The sequence below is a fragment of the Peromyscus californicus genome, unplaced genomic scaffold, assembly GCF_007827085.1.
Source record: "Peromyscus californicus insignis strain IS unplaced genomic scaffold, ASM782708v3 Scaffold_22__1_contigs__length_63687245, whole genome shotgun sequence".
NCBI classification, from domain to species: domain Eukaryota; kingdom Metazoa; phylum Chordata; class Mammalia; order Rodentia; family Cricetidae; genus Peromyscus; species Peromyscus californicus.
Genome location: NW_026294525.1, coordinates 12,608,887 through 12,628,580, shown reverse-complemented (window position 1 = coordinate 12,628,580; position 19,694 = coordinate 12,608,887).

Below are 19,694 nucleotides of genomic sequence, written 5' to 3'. Positions count from 1 at the left end.
TCTTTTCTTGTTCTCTCCTGAGCCTAGATTCCTCCTCTTACTTATTCTCTCTGCCCACCAGCCCTGCCTGTCCCTCTACAGCCTAGCTGTTGGCTGTTTAGCTTTTTATTAGACCAATCAGGTGCCTTAGCAGGCAAGGTAACACATCTTTACATTGTTAAACAAATGCAACACATCTTTGCCTAGTTAAAGTACTACTCCACAGCAATGTATTTATTTAGTGTGTGTGTGTGTTACATATACATCGTGAGGTCACAGAACTCACTGTGATTGTAGACCTCGGGTTAGGGTGGCTACTTTGTTCTCTCCTTCAGGTGGGGTCATCTGGCTGTCTCCCCAGCTCCTTGCACATTTAAATTTTTAAGAAATTATTTTTGTGTGTATGAGTGTTTTGCCTTTATGCATGCCTGGTTTCCTCTGAGGTCAGAGGAGGGAGTTGGAGTCCCTGGATCTGGAGTTATAAAATGGTTGTGACCTACTATGTTGGTGCTGGGAATGGAAACCTGACTCCCTGCAAGAACAAGTGTGCTTAGCCACTGAAGCGTCTCTACACACACACACACACACACACACACACACACACACACACACACACACACACACTTGCACACACTTTCCAATTTAGTTCCATATCCATTTGCTGTGAAGAACCTCTGCAGCAAGTCTTGTCTTGGGGCCTGTGTCTTGGGGGACCATAGTAACAGAGCAGCTGTGACACCGCCCCCCGCCCCCCCAAGATCAGGCCTGTTGACTGTTGATGTTCCCTTTCAGGAGTGGGTGGAGAGGATCTTTGGACCATCCCTTGAGATTCCAGCCATTTCCTCCAGCCCCTTCTAGAGAGTGAACTTGGTGTTGAGAAGTGCCAGATTATATAGACTAAGGAAGGTTAACTGAGGGGGATTCCAAATACGCAGCTATGAGCAGTCCATGCTAGGGTAAGACTGCTTTGGGATCGCACACTCATGCATGCTCTGTAAGTAAGCCCAATAAACTACTTGGTTTCCCAAGTTAGACTCTGATGGAATCCTGCTTCGGTTTGTCTGTGGTGTTATAAGGAGTAGGGAGACTTTTTCACCAGGGAAAGAGTTTTCCTCCACACACCGACCACATCCACATCCCTTTCCTCTCCTCCCTGACTCGGAGACTTCCGGTCACTGGGATGGTGGTCCCAGCACACCGGGTACCTTCCCCCCATGTGGGCTCACCAGCTCACTCAGGTTTGCCTAATAAGCCCCGCGGGTCCCAAGCCCTGTATGTAGGACTCTGGGTGGCCCAACTGCCCTCCGCCTTTCAGCCATCGCACCCAGCATCTCTCGGAAGGGAAGAAGATGGGTGGCCTCTGCTAACGCGGAGTCCTTTGCTTCTGATTTCTTTTGGGTGGGATCCGAGGAAACGTCTTCGCTGCACATTCTGGGGGAAGGGGCAGGCTCGCGCGCGTGCTTCGCCGTTTGCGGTCTGGGCTGCAGCGACTGGCTGGCTCGGCTGACTCCCAAGTTGTGAGTTGTTTTGGTTACTGGGGACGTAACGTGGGGAGGGAGCCAGACCAGCAGGCAAAGGGGTCCCAAGAGGAGGGTGGAGGGGTGGGGTGGGGGCGTGTCCCTGCGGGGCGGGGCGTGTCATGGGCGTATCCGGGCAGGGCGGGGCGGGCCCGAGCTGCTCGTAGAAAGGTGTGGCCGCGGCTCTGGCCTCGCTGGAGCCGAGTGGAGCTGGGGGGCAGCCTTGACCTTCGAGGGCTCAGCAAGCGGAGAACAAAGTGACGGAGGAAACTTCCCCGAGCGCGCCCGGTGTCCCCGCGGGGGCCCTCGCTCCGGGACGCAGAGCGCGGCTCGAGCGGTCCGCGGCGCTGGGACTTGGACCGAGGTAAGGGCGACGCAGGCGGGCGGGCGGGCGGGGACGCGGGCGAGGGCTCCCTGCAGCGGGGCGTCCCGCAGCACTCACTGCCCTAGCCGTCACCAGTCTCGCCCTTTTCTCCCCGCCGGCTTTGGAGGCGATCAGGGGCGCGGCGGGGACACTTTGCTCCTCCCGGGAGGGTGGCAGCCCTCAGCACCTTGGCGTTCTCTCGGCGGCGTCCAGCCTGGCTCCCGGAGCCATCCCTTTCCAGAAGACTGCGAAGCGAGGTCCTGCCCCGCCCCCCACGCGCGGCGCCGGATACTTTAGGGTCCAGCTGTGCCATCCAGGTTTGGAGGTGGCGGCGCCGTTCATCCCCATCAGTGCCCAGGTCCTTGCGCCCAAAGGAGAAGGGCGCAGCGGGGAGCAGGTGAGCGTCCCCGGCTTGGCCATCCCGGAGGGGACCGAGGATCGCTCGTCCTGCGACCACCTAGACCCGCGCGGCTCTCCGCCGGCCGCCGTGCCAAGTTTCTGTGAGAGCCGACAACATTGTGTCCCTGATGGATCGTATTTACCACAAACAGTTCGGGAAGAAAAGGGCCCATTCTTCCAGCAGCGAAGTGTGCGAGTAGGATTCCGCGAGGGGGGTTTTTATCTCCGAGACCGGAAACTTAATATGGAAGCGCTTCCATGGCTCTCCTTACTTAAAAAAAAAAAAAAAAAAGATGAAAAATAGGGTAACTTTATATTATGGGTGGGGGAAGCTGCTTGATCGCGAAGATAATTCCATTCAGGGGAGGTTCTCCTGCTGTTCATTCTCCGCCGGCGGAGTGGCCGCTAGGTGACATTCCCAGGCAGCCTTGGTGTGCTACAACTCCAGGTGCGAAAGTCCGAGGTTCTCTGCTGGGAGCAATTCACTCCTTCTGCCTTCTCTTCCCCAAATTCCGCCGCGGCCCTCATTTAACAGATAACACCCGACGTCTCCAGTTCAAGATTGAAAGTAGAATGCCTCTGGGGTTTTTTTTTTTTTTTGAAATGCTTTCCAAGTTTCTTACAGGTGCAGATCATGTGTTGTTGGGCATAAAGAGTGCCACCTGCTCCTCTTACGTTTGCGTTGCCAATACTGCTCGAGTGAGAGCACATGTGCGCTTTCAGCTGCTTTCTCTGATATTCTCTCTCCCCCTCCCCCTCTCCCCTCCCCCTCTCCCCCCCTCCCTCCCTCCCTCCCTCCCTCCCTCCCTCCCTCTCTCTCTCTCTCTCTCTCTCTCTCTCTCTCTCTCTCTCTCTCTCTCTCTCTCTCTCTCCCCCTCCCTGTCTCTCCCTCTCTCCCTCCCTCCCTCCCTCCCTCCCTCTCCCTCTCTCTCTCTCCCTCTCCCTCTCTGTCTCTCCCTCCCTCCCCCTTCCTCTCCTCCTCCCCGCACTCCCTCTCTCCCCTCCGTCTTTTCTCACTTTAAGTTGTAGTTTTAGCCAGGCATGGTGGTGACCGCATTTAATCCCAGCAGATTTCCGAGTTCGAGGCCATCCAAGGCTACATAGTAAGACTGTCTAAAGTCCCCCTCCAAAAAAGTTTGTGTGTGGGGGGGGACGACTGGAGAGGTGGCTCCATGGTTAAGAACACACACTGTTCTGGCGGAGGACCTGAGTTTGATTCTTAGACCCCCCCCACCCCCACATCAAGCAGCTCACAAATGCCTGCAACTCCAGGTGACCTGATCTCCCTCTGAACATCACTACTACTTCTTCCTCCTCCAAACACACACACATACATAACATACACACATACATAACATACACATATACACACTCTAAGAAAAAAAGAAAATGGTGTTTGAAAAAGCTTATGTTAAAAAAAACCATCAAAAAGGTCTAATATTAAAATGGATTAAAAAAGGATATTTCCATATTATTCGATCTTTCCTTGCTCAGTTGAGAGGAAAGTGAAACATGTTGCTTTAGGGTATGGCAAAGGTCTTTTTTGATGGGTAAATGCAAAACAAACAAATAAATAAATAAAATTGAGGTATATCTGAAAAAGAGTTTGTTACTATAGCCAAGCTAGCTCCCACGGGGCCCAAGTCTCCACCTTTAACATCCCATAAAAAGATACATTCCTGTAGTCCCAGTACTCAGGAAGCTGAGGCAGGAGGATGCTTTGTTGTAGACCTGCCTGGGCTCCATAGCAAAACCGAACCTCAGAACACTCACAGGAACAACAGTGTGGCACACACCTTTAATTTCAGCTCCCAGGGCTTGGGAGGCAGCAGAAGCAAGCAAGACTCTGAGCTCAAGATTAGCCAGAGCCACAGAGTGAAAGCCTGCCATCACAAAAGAAAGGGCAGCCAACAAACCCAAACCACCAAGCAAGGCCCCCAACCATGTCAGGTCCTCGGTAAAAAGACTCTGCCATCCTTTGCTTTCTCTGCCTACTCCCTTCCCTCTTAGGAGTTCAGGCATACTGTCTGCTCCAAACACGTCACTCCATAGCTTGTCATTTCCAGGCCATTATCTAGAAGAACCAACATTCTGCTTTTGCTGTTCTTCCTCCACGTCTCCATCTGCTGATTACCCACACATCCATCATATGTCGGTCTTCTCCAAGGAAGCTTCATTTCCCATGTCTCCTGGCGAAGCTAAAGTCCTCGAGATTTTCTTTTTGTATATCGAAATGTGCTTTATTCAGCTTTTATGTCTATCTGTCCCAAGGAGGCTTAGACATAGGCTTCTGATGACAAGGAAGGATCTGTGAATGAATCCATGGATAGGCATCAGTCTCGGATCATGTGACTGTTCTCAGCCAACCGCCTTTCCAGGCACCAAAGTTTTCCTGTCTAATCATGATCTGGAGAGAGATGTGGTGCAAGACTTGGAAGGAAGGTCTGGAGGAGCTTTGCTTCTGTAAATGTGGGCCAATGACTGTGATTAAAGTGCATTTTGTATGGAGGAATTTAAGTCACCCCAAAGTGACGGATCACAGAAGTAAATAGATGGTAAAAGGAGTGCCTGGCCTGATTTAGTGTCCCCAGTAGGGTCATTTAGAACCATAATCTGCTCATATAAACACAGTTTTGATGTATGAGCAGTTTGCTGTAGGGCTCTTACAAAGGCTGCAGATTTGTAGTTAAAATATCAATTCGTGGGATAATCGGTAGCATTTGTTCAGGCTACAAGAAATACAGGGGTCATCTCAGAAACTTGTGAAGCTGTGGTATGAAGTATCTACATGGTAGATGTCACTGTGGCTGTCCGGCTAAATGGAATCCTGTGTCTTGTGAGAGTTCTTCATGTTGAAATAACATTCCAGACAATATGGACCATTCTCTCATTCTGTGGGTAAAGAAGCTGAGTGCCAGGGGCTTGTCTTAAGTCCTCAAGCTTCTAAAGAGGCATAGCCCTGGTGAGCGCTCAGCTTTCCTGGCTTCTGGGTTGTTGCTGCCCATCCAAGTTCCTGCAAGAACAACAGGCATTCTCTCTGTATCCAAGTCCGTCATTGGCTTATCAGGGATGGTTTGAAATCATAAAGTGTCTTAGGATTGGCAGGACAAGGACCATTGCGCTGAATGTCTGCAGCTGGTCACTGTCTCCTGGATGGAGGAACGCATGCACGCATGTGTGAATGGGTTGATGGTGTTCTAACTTAAAGCAAGCACTGGATGGGAAGCGAGCTAAAGTCCTCTGGAGTCGACAGTAGTGGATGGAATTTGGCCTTTGTGCACATATTCCTGAAGGGTAATAAAAGGCAGAGGATGCACATGGAGGAGATGGACATCGGTCTCCTAGGTTGGAACACACTGGGTCTGCCATAAGGAAGACATGTTTACTCCATGCATATTCTTTTCTAGAAAGAAGCCAGAAGCCATGGCAGAAAGGCACATGGGAGGTAGCCTGGCCCTGTGGGCCTCTGTTTCACCACCTTGGGCCTCCCTTTAGTGTCCCCTCAGAAGTTTGTTGTTAGAAGGTTTCACATGAGCTCACATGTGTGAAAGCACTTTGCAAAGTTTGGGACAAAAATCAGAGAAGTTACAGCAGTGACTAGGCGACACTATTGTGTGGACATTCTGGGTATTTTTTTTTTTATCACATTTATCCCTCCGAATAAAGAAAAAACAAGGCTTTGTGGGCTGGGGAGAAACCTAGGACACACAGTTCTCCTTCTGCATCGACCAGGGATTGAGTGTGCCGCCAGGCTGTTAAAACCGTTAAACCCCAAACATGAGCTATGGAAGAGAACTCGAGGCGCTCAGCAGTGAGCACCATTAAGCAATGCCCAAAGCTAATGCTTACACTTTAGGTGGAGGAGAGAGGTCAGATTATACACTGGCAAATCCCTCTGCAGATTGTCTGGAGTGTATTTGGAGACGCAAGCCTGACAGAGAGGTCAGTTCTAGCACTGTGATCCAAGGAGGTAACAAGAGGATCCGAGGACAGATGAGGAGGAAAAGGCCGCAACTGTAGAGGTGAAATGGACTTGATGAGGCAGAGTGGGCAGGGAGAATGAAATCATGTAGAAAAAATGGCATCTAGGCTGTTCATCTTATATCAGTTAGGGACCTGTGTGAGTTGACACCCAGGTTCACACGTTATGTTATGAAATTGCCTAGCGAGTATGCCCATTATGAGCAAATCAGAGATCATGGTAAAAACGGTCTAAAATTTGAAAGTTGGATTTTGCATTCTGACAGAATGATGAGTAGAAAGTGCCCAACCACAGATGATTGAGGCAAATAACAGCAGACCTTTCCTGTGTGTGTGGAGTTGTTTGGGCCCAGGCTCTTGCCAGTGCGCTCTCTCTCTCTCTCTCTCTCTCTCTCTCTCTCTCTCTCTCTCTCTCTCTCTCTCTCTCTCTCTCCTTTCCCCCCACTCCCCCTCCTCCCTCCTTCCTTCCCTCCCTCCCTCTCCCCATACCCCATCTTGTTGGGAATTGGCCTGCTTGGTTTCCATTTATGAGGAGACAGAATCTGGATGGCAGTGTTAATCGTGTTTCCCTGTGTCGGGTTATCAGGTTTCTCTTCAGTCGGGGTTTGGATTTCCGAATGTGTCATCTGGATGTGGTACTTGAAGAGTTACTATGTCTGATCACGTGGGAGGAGAGTGCTGAAGGTTCTTTTATCAGCAGTTTGTGACAGGGCTAACAAATTCGTTCATCATTCCTGCAGGTGGTGAAAAGTGAGGGATGCTGATGGCTAAAACAGAATGATGAGTTTTAGCGCCTTATTTCATGCCATTTTAAAGATGGAGAGCTCTGCTCTTGTTTAGCGGTGTACGCTGTGGGATTTCCTCAAGGTGAAGGATGGCAGCGGTAGCTTCTTCACAGACCATTTCGAGAACTGGGACGTGGACGTTAATGGACACTAGGTGCTTAGACGTGGACCTGTCACGGTTAGAGATCAGGGGCCAGGGGATGTGACTGAGTTGGCAGAGTGCTTGGCTCGCATGCCAGAGCCCTGGGTTTGACCACGTAAACCAGGTGAGGTGGTATGCACCCGTGACCTCAGAAGTCAGGAGGATAAGGAGTTGAGGGTCATCCTGTTTGTGGCTATTGCTGCAGTGCCCCGTGCTGTTGCATTGTGGGTAACTTCCCATCACATAGGGACTATTGCTTATGTCACTGGTGTGCCCTCTCCAGGGGGAGCCCAGTGCTTTGAAAATGCTGGTAAAACGGTGGCGTCACTTGTTGTGACGTGCTGGTCGAAATTGTTATTGGCGATGTCCTGACACGATACCATCTCGACAAAAGTTGAGAGAGGCTTTGTCAAATCCCAACTCTAAAAGTGTTTATGTGTATGTGCATGTATATGTTTGTGTACATGTGTGGTAGGGTGCACATATGTGTATATGCATGTGGAGGACAGGTTGGTGCTGGATGTCTTCCATAAGTGCTCTCTACTTTTCTTTCTCCTTTTTTGATGCAAGGTCTCTCCTTGAACCCGGAGCTTGCTAATTCAGCTAGACTGGCTGGTCAGTAGGGTCCAAGGGTTCCCCATCTTTGCCACCATAGCACTGAGATGATAAGCTCACCTGGGTGTGTGGCTATGCATAGGCCCCTCTTTTTTTTTTCTTTAACGTGGGTCCAGGGAATTGAACTCATAACTTCATGCTTGTGTGGCAAGCACTTTATCCACTGAGCCGTTTCCTGAGCTCCGAATCTTTGACTCTTTAAACAGGTCTTGCCAGTAATAAGGTGTTGACATTAAAATGAAGAGTTACCTATCTTTCGAAGTGTGAAACAGTAGCAGCATCGTTGTGCTGGGTGTCAGTGGCTCTAGATTCTAGTCTAGAATAGGCTTTTTACTCATCGGCAAGTCATTTTAATGTTTAAAGGCCTTTTCTTCCAGAGGGAGATTCCCAGTGTCTTCCAGCCCCGGGGCGTCAGACTCTTCTCATTAACTTTCTCTTCCAGCTTTGTGTCAAGCTGGCTGGTTGGCCGAGTACTAGTCACACTGGTCCTCATATTCTGGGTAACTGAAACTTTTTAAAATCATGGGCTTTGAAAAGAGGGTGCGCACTGGGCATGGTGGTGCACGCCTTTCATCCCAGCACTCGGGAGGCAGAGGCAGGTGGATCTCTGTGAGTTCGAGGCCAGCCTGGTCTACAGAGCCAGTTCCAGGACAGTCAGGGCTACACACAGAAATCCTGTCCCCCCCAAACCAAAACCAACCAACCAGCCAGCCAACCAAACAAACACAAACACAAACAAAAGAAGAAGAAAGATGGATCCTCAGTTAGCTCAGCACTTGCTGCTCTTGCAGAGACCTCAGTGTGGTTCCCAGCATCCATGCCCCGTGGCTCACAGCTGCCAGCAACTGTAGCTCCAGGGGTCCAGACTCCTTTTCCTGGACTCTGGGGGGGCCGCACTCATGGGCACAAAGCCCACCCACAGACACATAGTTAAAAACAAAAATAGTTTGGGGAGAAAAGAGGGTGTTTGTGCAAGCAAATCGAAAGGGAAGTTCCCGATGTCCACGTGACGATGGGGGCCCGCACTGCGTTGGTAGGTAGCTTTTGGTAGGTTGGCCACTTCTATAATATCCATCCTACCATCCCTAAGCGCTCTCCCCAAGGAGCTATGGGCAACTGGTCGTATCTGGCAAAGAGAGAGCCAGGTTTCTCTAAGGGTGTGACCCCTGTTAGGCCCACCCCACTTGCAGGGGATGGCCACACACCCAAGACCATTTGGGCAATACAGATTGGACTTGATGTTTGTTTTAAAGGGTGCAGAGTTGGGCGGGTAGGAAAGCAGGGGCAGCTCTTGGGGGAAATTGGGGAAGGGAGGGTGGATATTATAGAAAGGTGTTGTATGAAACCTTCAAAGAGCTAATGAAAAGTTTTTAAAAGAAACAAAAAAGATGTTAGCATGAACGAAGGTGGCACGGGAGCCTTCTGGGATGGGTACCCGCTGGGTGAGCTCATTGGGCTTTGATGGGTGTGGGGGGAACGGAAACCAAGATGTTTTCCTGCAACTCGTCGGTTCTCAGCTTCTGCCCAGGAAAATCATTTTGCAAAGCCGTATTTATACGTTCCCTTTCCCCCCAGCTTGCTTTCCCACCGCTGCGAGAAAACACCGCGGCCACAACCTACTTAGGGGGGAAAGGCTTTATTTGGCTTTACATTTCCCTGTCACAGTCCATCATGAAGGGAAGTCAGGGCAGGAACTGAAGCAGGAAGCTGAAGTCAGGAGCTGAAGCAGAGCAGAGGCCAAGGAGGAATGTTGATTACTGGCTTGCCCCCCATGGGTTGCCCAACCTGTCTGTCTTTCTGTCTGTCTGTCCATCCATCCATCCGTCGATCCATCCATCCATCCATCCATCCATCCATCCATCCATCCATCCATCCATCCATCCATCCCGTATAGTGTTCTGCCTGCATATATCCCTGCATGCCAGGAGAGGGCACCAGATCTCATTATAGATGGTTGTAAGCCAGCATGTGGGTGCTGGGAATTGAACTCAGGACCTCTGAAAGAGCAGCCAGTGCTCTTAACTGCTGAGCTATCTCTCCAGCCCTGTTTTTTCTTTTTTTAAAAAAATGCAACCCAGACCACCTGTCCAGAGGTGGAACTGCTCACAGTGGATTGGGCTCTCTTGCAGAGATCGTTCATCAAGGGAATACCCCAAAGACTTGTGTATAGGGTGATCTGATGAGGCGCTTTCTCAGCTGAGGTCCCCCTTCTCTGGTGACTCTAACTTGTGTCAAGTTGACAAAAAAACTAACCAGCCCTCTCTAGCCGTTGTCTTTCAGTCCTTAATTTGTGACTCGGTGGGTAGGAAGTTACAATGAGCTAGTCGATCTTTAGGGAGAGTTTAAACTATGAAAATGAATGTTGCTGTGCATCTTTGGAATGTAAGAAAGTGAAGAGGGTGGGAGAGATGGTTCTGTGGTTAAGAGTACTGGCTAATCTCCCAGAGGACCCAGGTTCAATTCCCAGCATCCACATGGCAGCTCATAACTGTCTATAACCCCAGTTCTAGGGGATCCAACACCCTCACAGATAAATACATAAAATAAAAATAAATAAATAAATAAATAAAATATATTTTTAAAAAAGTGAATGGAAATCATTTCTATATATGGGAAGGAAGTATGTTTGCAGTGTGCTATTTTGTCCACTGCCATCGGAACAGGTCTAGATGGCAGACAGCCACCACCCAGCCTGAGAAAGGAAAGTTTTGTGTGTGTGTGTGTGTGTGTGTGTGTGTGTGTATGTCTTATAAACCAGTAATGAGTAATTAGATGTGAAGATTAGGTTATTTTCTGTGATTGTGGGCTGTGGATACTATACATTTCAAGCCCCCAGGAACTAAAGATGTTGAGGATTTCATCTACACCTAGAAGTATCCAGGAAGCTTGGATGAATTGAAGTACCGCGCAGTGAAGAGCAAATGTGACGATCAGGATAGGAGTAGCTTGGATGGAGAACAATGTAACATTGTATCTGTGTAGGGCAAGAGACGCTAATGCATAGTCCTTCTTAGAGAATGTTGGCAACACTAACTTCTGTTTTATTTTTTTAGACAGTCTTTCTATGTAGTTCTAGCTGCCTTGTAACTTTGTGTAGACCAGACTGTCCCTGAACTGGCAGAGATCTGCCTGCCTCTGCCTCCCAATTCTGAGTTTAAAGGCTTGCACCACCATGTGTGGTGGCACTACTGAACTTAATAAGGCAGATGTGACCATAAGTCAGATGGTATTTTTATACACTTAACAAGTCTCTATAAATCTTTTCTTCTAGAGGAACTGTAGCCAGCCATTGGGGTTCTCAAACTGGAGATAATGGTTGGTATCCTCCAAGAGCCTGTTAAGATGTGACTTCTTCCAGCTCTTTCTCAGGTTATAATTCAGGAGGTCCAGGGTGAAGTCCCGGGATCTGTCTGGTGCATGAGATGACTATACCTATAACCCTAGGGCTTGGCGAGACAGAGACAGGAGAACTACTACAAGCTTAAGGCCAGTTTATACTAAGTTATGGGTCAGCTATGCCTATATGAGACTATCTCATGTAGCTAGAGTTTTCCTGCCTGGCCCACAGTCAGGACAAATCTCTCTCACCTGCCAGTCCCATAGCCGCTCAGACCCGACCAAGTTAACACAGAGACTTACATTGGTTATAAACTGTATGGCCATGGCAGGCTTCTTGCTAACTGTTCTTACAGCTTAAATTAATCCATTTCCATAAATCTATACCTTGCCACGTGGCTCGTGGCTTACCGGCATCTTCACATGCTGTTTGTCATCGTGGCGGCTGGCAGTGTCTCTGACTCAGCCTTCCACTTCCCAGAATTCTTCTCCTCCTTGTCCCGTCTATGCTTCCTCCTGCCTGACTACTGGCCAATCAGTGTTTTATATACTAACCAATCAGAGGAACACATTTGCCATACAGAACATCCCACAGCAGTCTCAACAACAGCAAAAAAGAAAAAATATATTACAAATGTGAGATGTGTCTTAGGGCCACCTCTTGGATGGAGAGTGTGGATCTGCAAAGCCCACATCTTTTCTCCACCTATTTCCTTTCATGATATCTGTGTGGAATGGCTTGTTTAGCATTATGAAGACCCAGCCATATAAATTAATTTTGCAAAGCTGGGTGATGGAGTTTTAGGCCATGTGGTGGTTTGAAGAAAATGGCCCCCAAAGGGAGTGGCACTATTAGGAGGTATGGCTTTGTTGGAGTAGGTGTGGTCTTGTTGGAGGAAGTGTGTCACTGTGGAGGTGGGCTTTGAGATCTCATATATGCTCAAGCTGCACCCAGTGTCTCTGTTCACTTCCTGTTGCCTTTGAATTAAGATGTAGAATTCTCTAGCACCATGTCTGCCTGCATGCCGCCATACTCCCAGCCGCCATGCTCCCCACCAGGATGATAATGGACTGAACCTCTGAAACTGTAAGCTCCCATCTCAATGAAATGTTTGCCTTTGTAAGAGTTGCTGTGGTCATGGTGGCTCTTTGCAGCAACAGAAACCTTAAGACTGGCCATCACGTCGCTTCAGCAGTAGGCTGTGTAGGCAAGGATCAGCATATAGTGCTGGCGCCATTGGTTGATGTGTAGTTTAGCAGACACTTTTTTTTTTCAAGCTATTTTTAATGAGATACATCTGGTCTCTAAAGAAGAGAGTCTGTGTGTTAATATAATGTGTCGACAGCGAGAGACATTTAGAAACAGTGTTGGCCTCCTTAGGAACATGTGCTTTGTAGTGACAAGGCTTTTTGCCTCTTCAGTGAAGACCCGTTTTGTAGAGGACACGGGCAGGAGGAAGTTTGCTTGTCTCTACCTCAGCCTCCCATGCAATTGGAGCTTTAAAATGACCTATCTTGAAAGAACTGTCACTCTGTCTGTCCGTCATTAGTCCAGTAAGTGTACGGAGATGTTGGGCTGGGAAACAAGTTTTATGTTGCCGGAGTCTTGATGTGTGCGGAGGAGAGATGTCATTGCATTGTGGCACTTTTTGAAAAGCCGCCTGAATTTTGATGGCCTGATAAATCTGATTAGTTAGAAAATTCACTGAAGCTTGGAGCATACTGAGTCGACAGCTAACACCAGGAGTTTGCAGCGAATCTATCAACGAGTGGGTGTATACACACACGCTACCGTCAGCATTAAATAACACCCTGTGCAATTTCCCATTGTCTAAAGGAATCCCTCTACACATGTATAGAGTGCGTGGGACATTTTTAAATAATTTCAAAATGTAATTTATAGGCTACAGCTACCTATGTACTGCAGATGCCACTACAAATATTTTAACTATAAACCACAGTGATATTCAGAGAGAATGTGTCTTGTTCGCAGATACATATGTCTGTGAAAGGCTGTGGTCCCAAGTCATGACGGTCCTGTATAATTTTAATGAATCCCATGTGCTGGCCTGCAGTTTGGAACAACAGATACTTTAGAAATCATCTAATTCAAACCACTTCGCAGAAGGAAAACTTGCTGTTCTCTGGTTAGTTAAACGACTTGCTTCAAGGTCAGTGAGATGGCTCTTTCAGTAAAGTACTTGCCTTGCAAGCAACAGGACCCAAGTTTGAATCCCCGGTACCCATGTATGTATGTAGCCCAGGCTAGCCTCAAAAAAAAAAATCCTTTATTCCTTTATACTTGACGTTTTTGCATGGGTACTGAGGATTGAACCCAAGTCCTTGTGCTTGCACAACAAAGCCCTTTACCCACTGAGGCATCACCCCAGCCCTCCTCCTTGGGTATCTTAAGTAATGACAGGGAAGGCTGATGGTCTGGTTGGTTTTTGGTGCCACTGCACTGATGAGGAGATGCGCTCTTGGGGGCAAAGGCCTTGTATGAGGTCACTGAGATGAATAATGTCGTCACCCCCGCACGGCAGCAGACCCTCCAGAAGTTTGTTTGCCCCAATCCCCTTGGTGTTCCTATGCAATGACTGTAGATGCATCTATGGTAAGAATGTGTACTTGGTAGGAATTTGAGCCACATCCTCAGAGATCTCCATGGCAACCTTAACATTTTTACAGTTGTGTTAGAACAGCAAATCCATGGAAATATTACCGCTACCCTGTGACTCACAGGTGACCAGCTTTGTCCTGGGTGACGTTTACCTTGAGATGATGGACTGAGGATCTGGGACATGTGTCCATATATATAAACCAGAAGTTGGTTTCGTTTCTTTCTTTCTTTCTTTCTTTCTTTCTTTCTTTCTTTCTTTCTTTCTTTCTTTCTTTCTTTCTTTCTTTCTTTCTTTCTTTCTTTCTTTCAAGATTTATTTATTTATTTAACATACATTGGAGTCTTGCCTGCATATATGTCTGTATGAGGATGTCAGATCCCCTGGAACTGGAGTTACAGGCAGTTGTGAACTGCCATGTGGGTGCTGGGAATTGAACCCAGGTCCCCTGGAAGAGCAACCAGTGCTCTCAACCACTGAGCCATCTCTCCAGCCCCCAGTTGGTTTCTTTTCATTTCTCCTTTTTCCCTCTAGATCTCCCTCCCTGTCCCTCTCCCTTTCTGCCTCTGCCTCCACCTTCCTCCCCCCATTCTCTCCTGTCAGCTCTTGCCATGTAGTCCAGGATTGCTCCGATCTCGCTGTCCTCCTGAGAGCTTCTCTTGCCATCATATACCCAACAGGTTTTTCTTAAGCCTTGGGAAGAGGTACCAACACTGATTAAATTCAGGAACTGGCTCTTCAGGCCTTGTTAGTTATGGGCGAGCCCTCTGACACATGAAATGGTATCAAATGGTTCCTATTTTTTTTTTGTTTGCTTGTTTTGTTTTATTTTTTGAGACAGGGTTTCTCCGTGTAGTTTTGGTGTCTTTCCTGGATCTCGCTCTGTAGACCAGGCTGGCCTCGAACTCACGAGATTTGCCTGCTTCTGCCTCCCCGAGTGCTGGGATTAAAGGCATGTGCCACCTCCACCCGGCCAATGGTTCCTATTTTTAAGGTGAACCTGTCATTAGGGGGTACATGGGAATTCCAGAGTTAGCTCTTTTGGATAGGGCATCATCTAGTGTGGATTAGTTTTCTTCCTTAGAACCAAGCTGTAGAGCCGCTGTGCTCCCAGCACGTTTCAGCTTTTGCAGACACACTGGTTTGTGATTTCTGTGGGTTCTCAGTTTTGTCTCCTATGAAAGTCATTGAGTGTGAGGCTTTTATTTTGAACAACCTGGACCGTTGCTTCAGCCCGGCTCCGTTCTGCACTGGGAATCTTCTTGTCTCAGTGAACCCTGCAGGGAGTTACGTTGACCTACTTTTTCTCCTGAGAGGTGTGTCTGAGGACCATTTACCCTGGGCGGGGTATGCAACTTGAACATGTGGTAAGCATGATTTTAGTTCCATAGGGATAACCCTCTGTTTTAATACCTCATCTGACCCTCACAATTCCATTTAATTGCAGCTCTTTTGATATTGGGCCAAGTCACTAAAAACCAGTCAACTGTCTGTGGGGAGACAGTAAACTTTTGATGGCCATCCCAGCAAAAGTGGAATTCTTCTGCAAAGAAATGCTTTTTTTCAAGAATTCTTCTTGTAAATGCACAGGGAAGTTGGCAGCCTTTGGGTGCTTTGGGAGGGACCGTGGTGGGCGCCAAATGGCGCATAGCTACTGTATGCTTGGAAAATGTTAACGAGAGGCTGGACTTCTCTGCAATGTGTGTCTTGGCCTTTGGAGATAGCTGCCATGTAGGAAGAACCATCTTTTAAAACCAAATGTAGACCTTGGGCATTCTCCAAGGGGAGTGTTGTAAATATACCCAGGCTGATACTCATGGGTTTTCTTTGTAGAAAGAAGAGGGGGCATTTAATAAGAACCATATAAAGTGTTTGAGCAGGGCCCACGATTTCAAAGAGGTGCTCTTTCCTTGAGGCCAGGTTCTTGTAAACATCGTATTTCTAGTCCCATTTCTTGCCGTGCCTCTCCCATAGTGTGCAACCCCTTCCTTTAGGGCCCCTTTGGGGAAGGGCTAGTACTAGGACTGGAATTGTTGTATTGCATATGCCAGGCAAATACTACCTCGCTGAGCTACATCACTGTCCCATTTGCAGCTTTTTATTTTTAAAGAGGACTCATTAATAGTATAAGCTGCCCTTGAACTCCCTCTGTAGCCTGAGCTGGCCTTGACCTTGTGATCTTTTTTGCTGTAGCCTGCCAAGTAGCTAAAATTTTAATTCTGTGCAGCTTGGCCTGGCTGGTATTGATTATCTTTTATTTTTTTGAGACGGGGTCTCATTCATTGGGTTGCTTGGTTTTGACCTCACCCGTAGCCCAGGGTGTCACTGACCTCATCATCTTCCTTCCTCAGCCTCTTGCATGCTGGGAGGACAGGTGTGACCGTGACACCTGGCTCAGCGGCTGTATTTTTTTCCATCCTGTTTTTAGTGTGAGGGTTTACTAAGCCAAAGGATGTTCGCAGAGCAGGAAGGGATGAAGATCCTTATTGTGTTTTGATCCCCCTCCTCCCCTCTGTTGGGTTTCTGGTTGAAAGTTAGCGGTCTTAGGAAAAATATTCTACCTTTGGCCTGGGTGGGGGGAGATTAAAACAGCCATAAACCACTGACCAGACCCAGTTAATTCATGATGCTGTTATATGTATAAAATTAACTTTACAGAATTAGCCCTAGCATAGTCTCTCTGGCACTATGATACGTTCTCCTCACACATACACCTCCCCTGCCCTCTTTAAAGTCTTCTGTTGTAACATTTGGATGCCCTGGTATATTAGAATCATGAAGTACAGAGGGGACAGTGTGAGTTTGGATTCACTTTGAAGGATGGAGATGAGAGGATTACTTCTCTTGCCCGGCGAGGAGGCTTGGTCTTCTGTGGCTTCTCAAATACTTACCTGGTGTGGACGACAGACCTTGTCTGAGCCTGACCTACTCGTTGGTGCTCATTGCTCCTGCGTGATGGCTGGATTGGGGGTCTGCAGTCATCCGAGGTCACTTGTGTTCTTGAAAAGGCCGTACGTAATCCAACAGCCCTCTGAGGGCCTTGTTGGTGTTTATGAAGTTTCACATTTCGGAGCATTTAGAGTCTTGGGATTCGTGGTGCTTTGCCTGTGTGGCAGGCATGTCACAACGCACATTGGCATGGCATTTCAAATGAATGGTCCCCTCTGCTGAAAAACGGGGATGTCGGTCGTAGAGGAGCATATTGTAGCACAGATCTGGGACCGAGTCCCAGTGTGTCTTGACTTAACGTCATTCCTCCCAGCTTGTTCTCTGGAGGGGGAAGGGGCTGAGAGCACATGTGTGTCTTACCCAGGCCATATGGAATCTGAAAGGCTGTGCAGCTTCGACAGCTGTTTAAATTATCTGTGACACCGCATCCTACCATTAGCCAGGATGATGGATGGTTGACAGTTTCCGTCAGAAGAGGCCCGGCTCCGAGTGCTGGAGGAGCCCTCACAGGCTTTCCTCTGTGTTCGGTCCGTGCAATTGGAACCAGGGGTGCTGGGCCAGAAAGCATTGAGGGTGCTGCCCGAGAGCCACACGTATGTTCATATTCGTCACCTGCCCGTCCTGAGCTGTGACCAGTCACTGCATTGTAGAATCTCCCAAGGAGAAAACCAGGCAAAGACTAAGGAAGAAATGCATATTTTCCATGAGCTAATGTCCACACAATCTATTTTTTACCAGTCTCTTGTGAATCATATTCATACCCCATTTTTATTAAATCTTTGCCTTTCAAAAATATTTTTTCATGCCTTCTTTTCTACGTCCTGATTGCTGAGATGGCGTTTGCCTTCTCTGAGGTGTGCTGACCTGGTCTTTTCTTCCCTATTTTCTTTCAGTTGAGCAGGTTAAAGTTTCAAAGCCACCACATGCTGACGAAGTAGTCATTTCCATTGTTCCTTTTTCAAATTACTGAAGAGGCAGTCTTCTAGTTTCTGTGTTGTCTCACCTGCTTCTCACACTGGGGACAGAACCCAGGGTCTTACACATGCTGGAAAAATGCTCTATCATTGAGCCCAGCCCTGCCCCAGCCCCTGTGCATTTTATTTAGTTTACACTGTGATTATTTTTCATTATCATGTGTATTATACAACAATGAACAAGCTATCTATTGCATTGCTGGATTTTAATGCTGACTGTTTATATCTGATCATGAAACTCATCATGAGATAGATAAGGGATGCAAAATGATTCTGTGTAGTTGGCATGAGTGTGGGATGCTCTTCTTGCTATTCTATATTATGATCTCTTCTGTAAATGCTTTCTGTTTTTATAACCTTAGCTGGGTAGGTCCAGAGAGCAGAGGCAATCCCAGTAAGCATCTGTTTACCTTGTGTGCTCCGTGTTCTCTGTGAATCCTTCTCAGAGTTCAAATATATCAAGCAAGTGCGTGCCTGCTGCCTTTGGAGTACAAAGGGGTTCTGAGTCAAGAAGTCAGAAGTATAGATCAGAACAGAGCTTAGAAAGTGTGGTTTAGGGGGCTAGAGAAGATGGCTGCCACTCAAATGTGAAGACCCAAGTTTGGATCCCCAGCACTCAAATGAAAAGTCAAGCACCTGCGTCTGTAACCCTGGCTCTGTGGAGGCGGAGACAGGAAGATTCCTGGAGCTCACTGATCAGCCAGCCTAGCTGAATTGATGAGCTCTGGGCTCAATGAGAGACTCTACCTCAAAATGGTGAGTAGAGGTGGGGAGCTGATGAGGTGACTGAGAAGGTAAAGACTTCTCCATCAAGTCTGATGACCCGAGTTTGATCTCTGGAACCCGCACAGTGGAAGGGAAGGACCAATTCCAATGACTTGTTCTCTGATCTCCACATGCATGTCCTGGCACGTATGTGCCCCTCTGCTCAAAATGAATCAATGAAAATGAAAGAATAAGATGGGGAAGAAAGGAAATGAAAGCAACAGAGGAAGACAGATACCTGATGTTGAACTCTGACCTCCAAAGGAACACACACATACTTGTGCAGCATGCACACATTCACACACATATGAACACAGAGAAGTGCGATTCTGATGTCTGGGTATAGTTTTCCTTGCTGGGGTGGGGCATTGGGTGGGCTAACTATATTCTGGAGCTTGAGGGACAAGCTGGATTGTTACCCTGGGCCCAGTTATCTGTGAGGGGAGTGTGCACCATATGGATAAAAGTAAGACAAGTAAGAACTGTTTGGACTGGCACTGGCTGGTTTGGGTTAGGAGAAGTAAACTTTGCAGGGGATGCAAACTTGGGTGTCTTTGGTAATGGTACTTCTTTTGTGATGGAACAATTGGAGAAGGGGGCTGGAAAGATGGTTCCGTGGTTAAGAGCATGTGCAGATTTGCTGAGGACCAGAACTAAGTCCCCAGTACCTATGTTAGCTGACTCACAACCACCTGTAACCTGAGCTTCAGGGATCCAGCGCTCCCTTCTGGAGTCTACAGATACATGCACTACACACTACATACATGCACTACACACTACATACATGCACTACACACACACACACACACACACACACACACACACACACACACACACACGGAATTTAAAAATCTTTAATAATTGGGGGAATCAGCTCAGGGCTTGACGGAGAATTTGGGTTTGATCTGAATGAGTCTGAGGTGTCACTACATTAAGAACTGTTCATGAGCAGTTAGGAATCTGGTGCTTGAGAGAAGTCTCAGCTGCACGTGCAGATTTGGATTCATCATCAGACCTAAACCCACATAAAACAGTAGCAGGAGAGGACTCGGGGAGAGTGCTCAGTCAGTAAAGTGCTTGCCTTGCAAGTGTGAGAACCTGATCCCCAAAACTCACAAAAAGCTGAGTGCCTCTGTCACCTGGGCACTCTGAGGGCCGAGACAAGTAGATCCCTCGGGCTCGCTGGCCAGCCAGTGTAGTCAATCGATGAGATCCAGGGCCAGAGAGAGATCCTGCCTCAAACATCAAGGTGGAGAGCCATTGAGGGAGG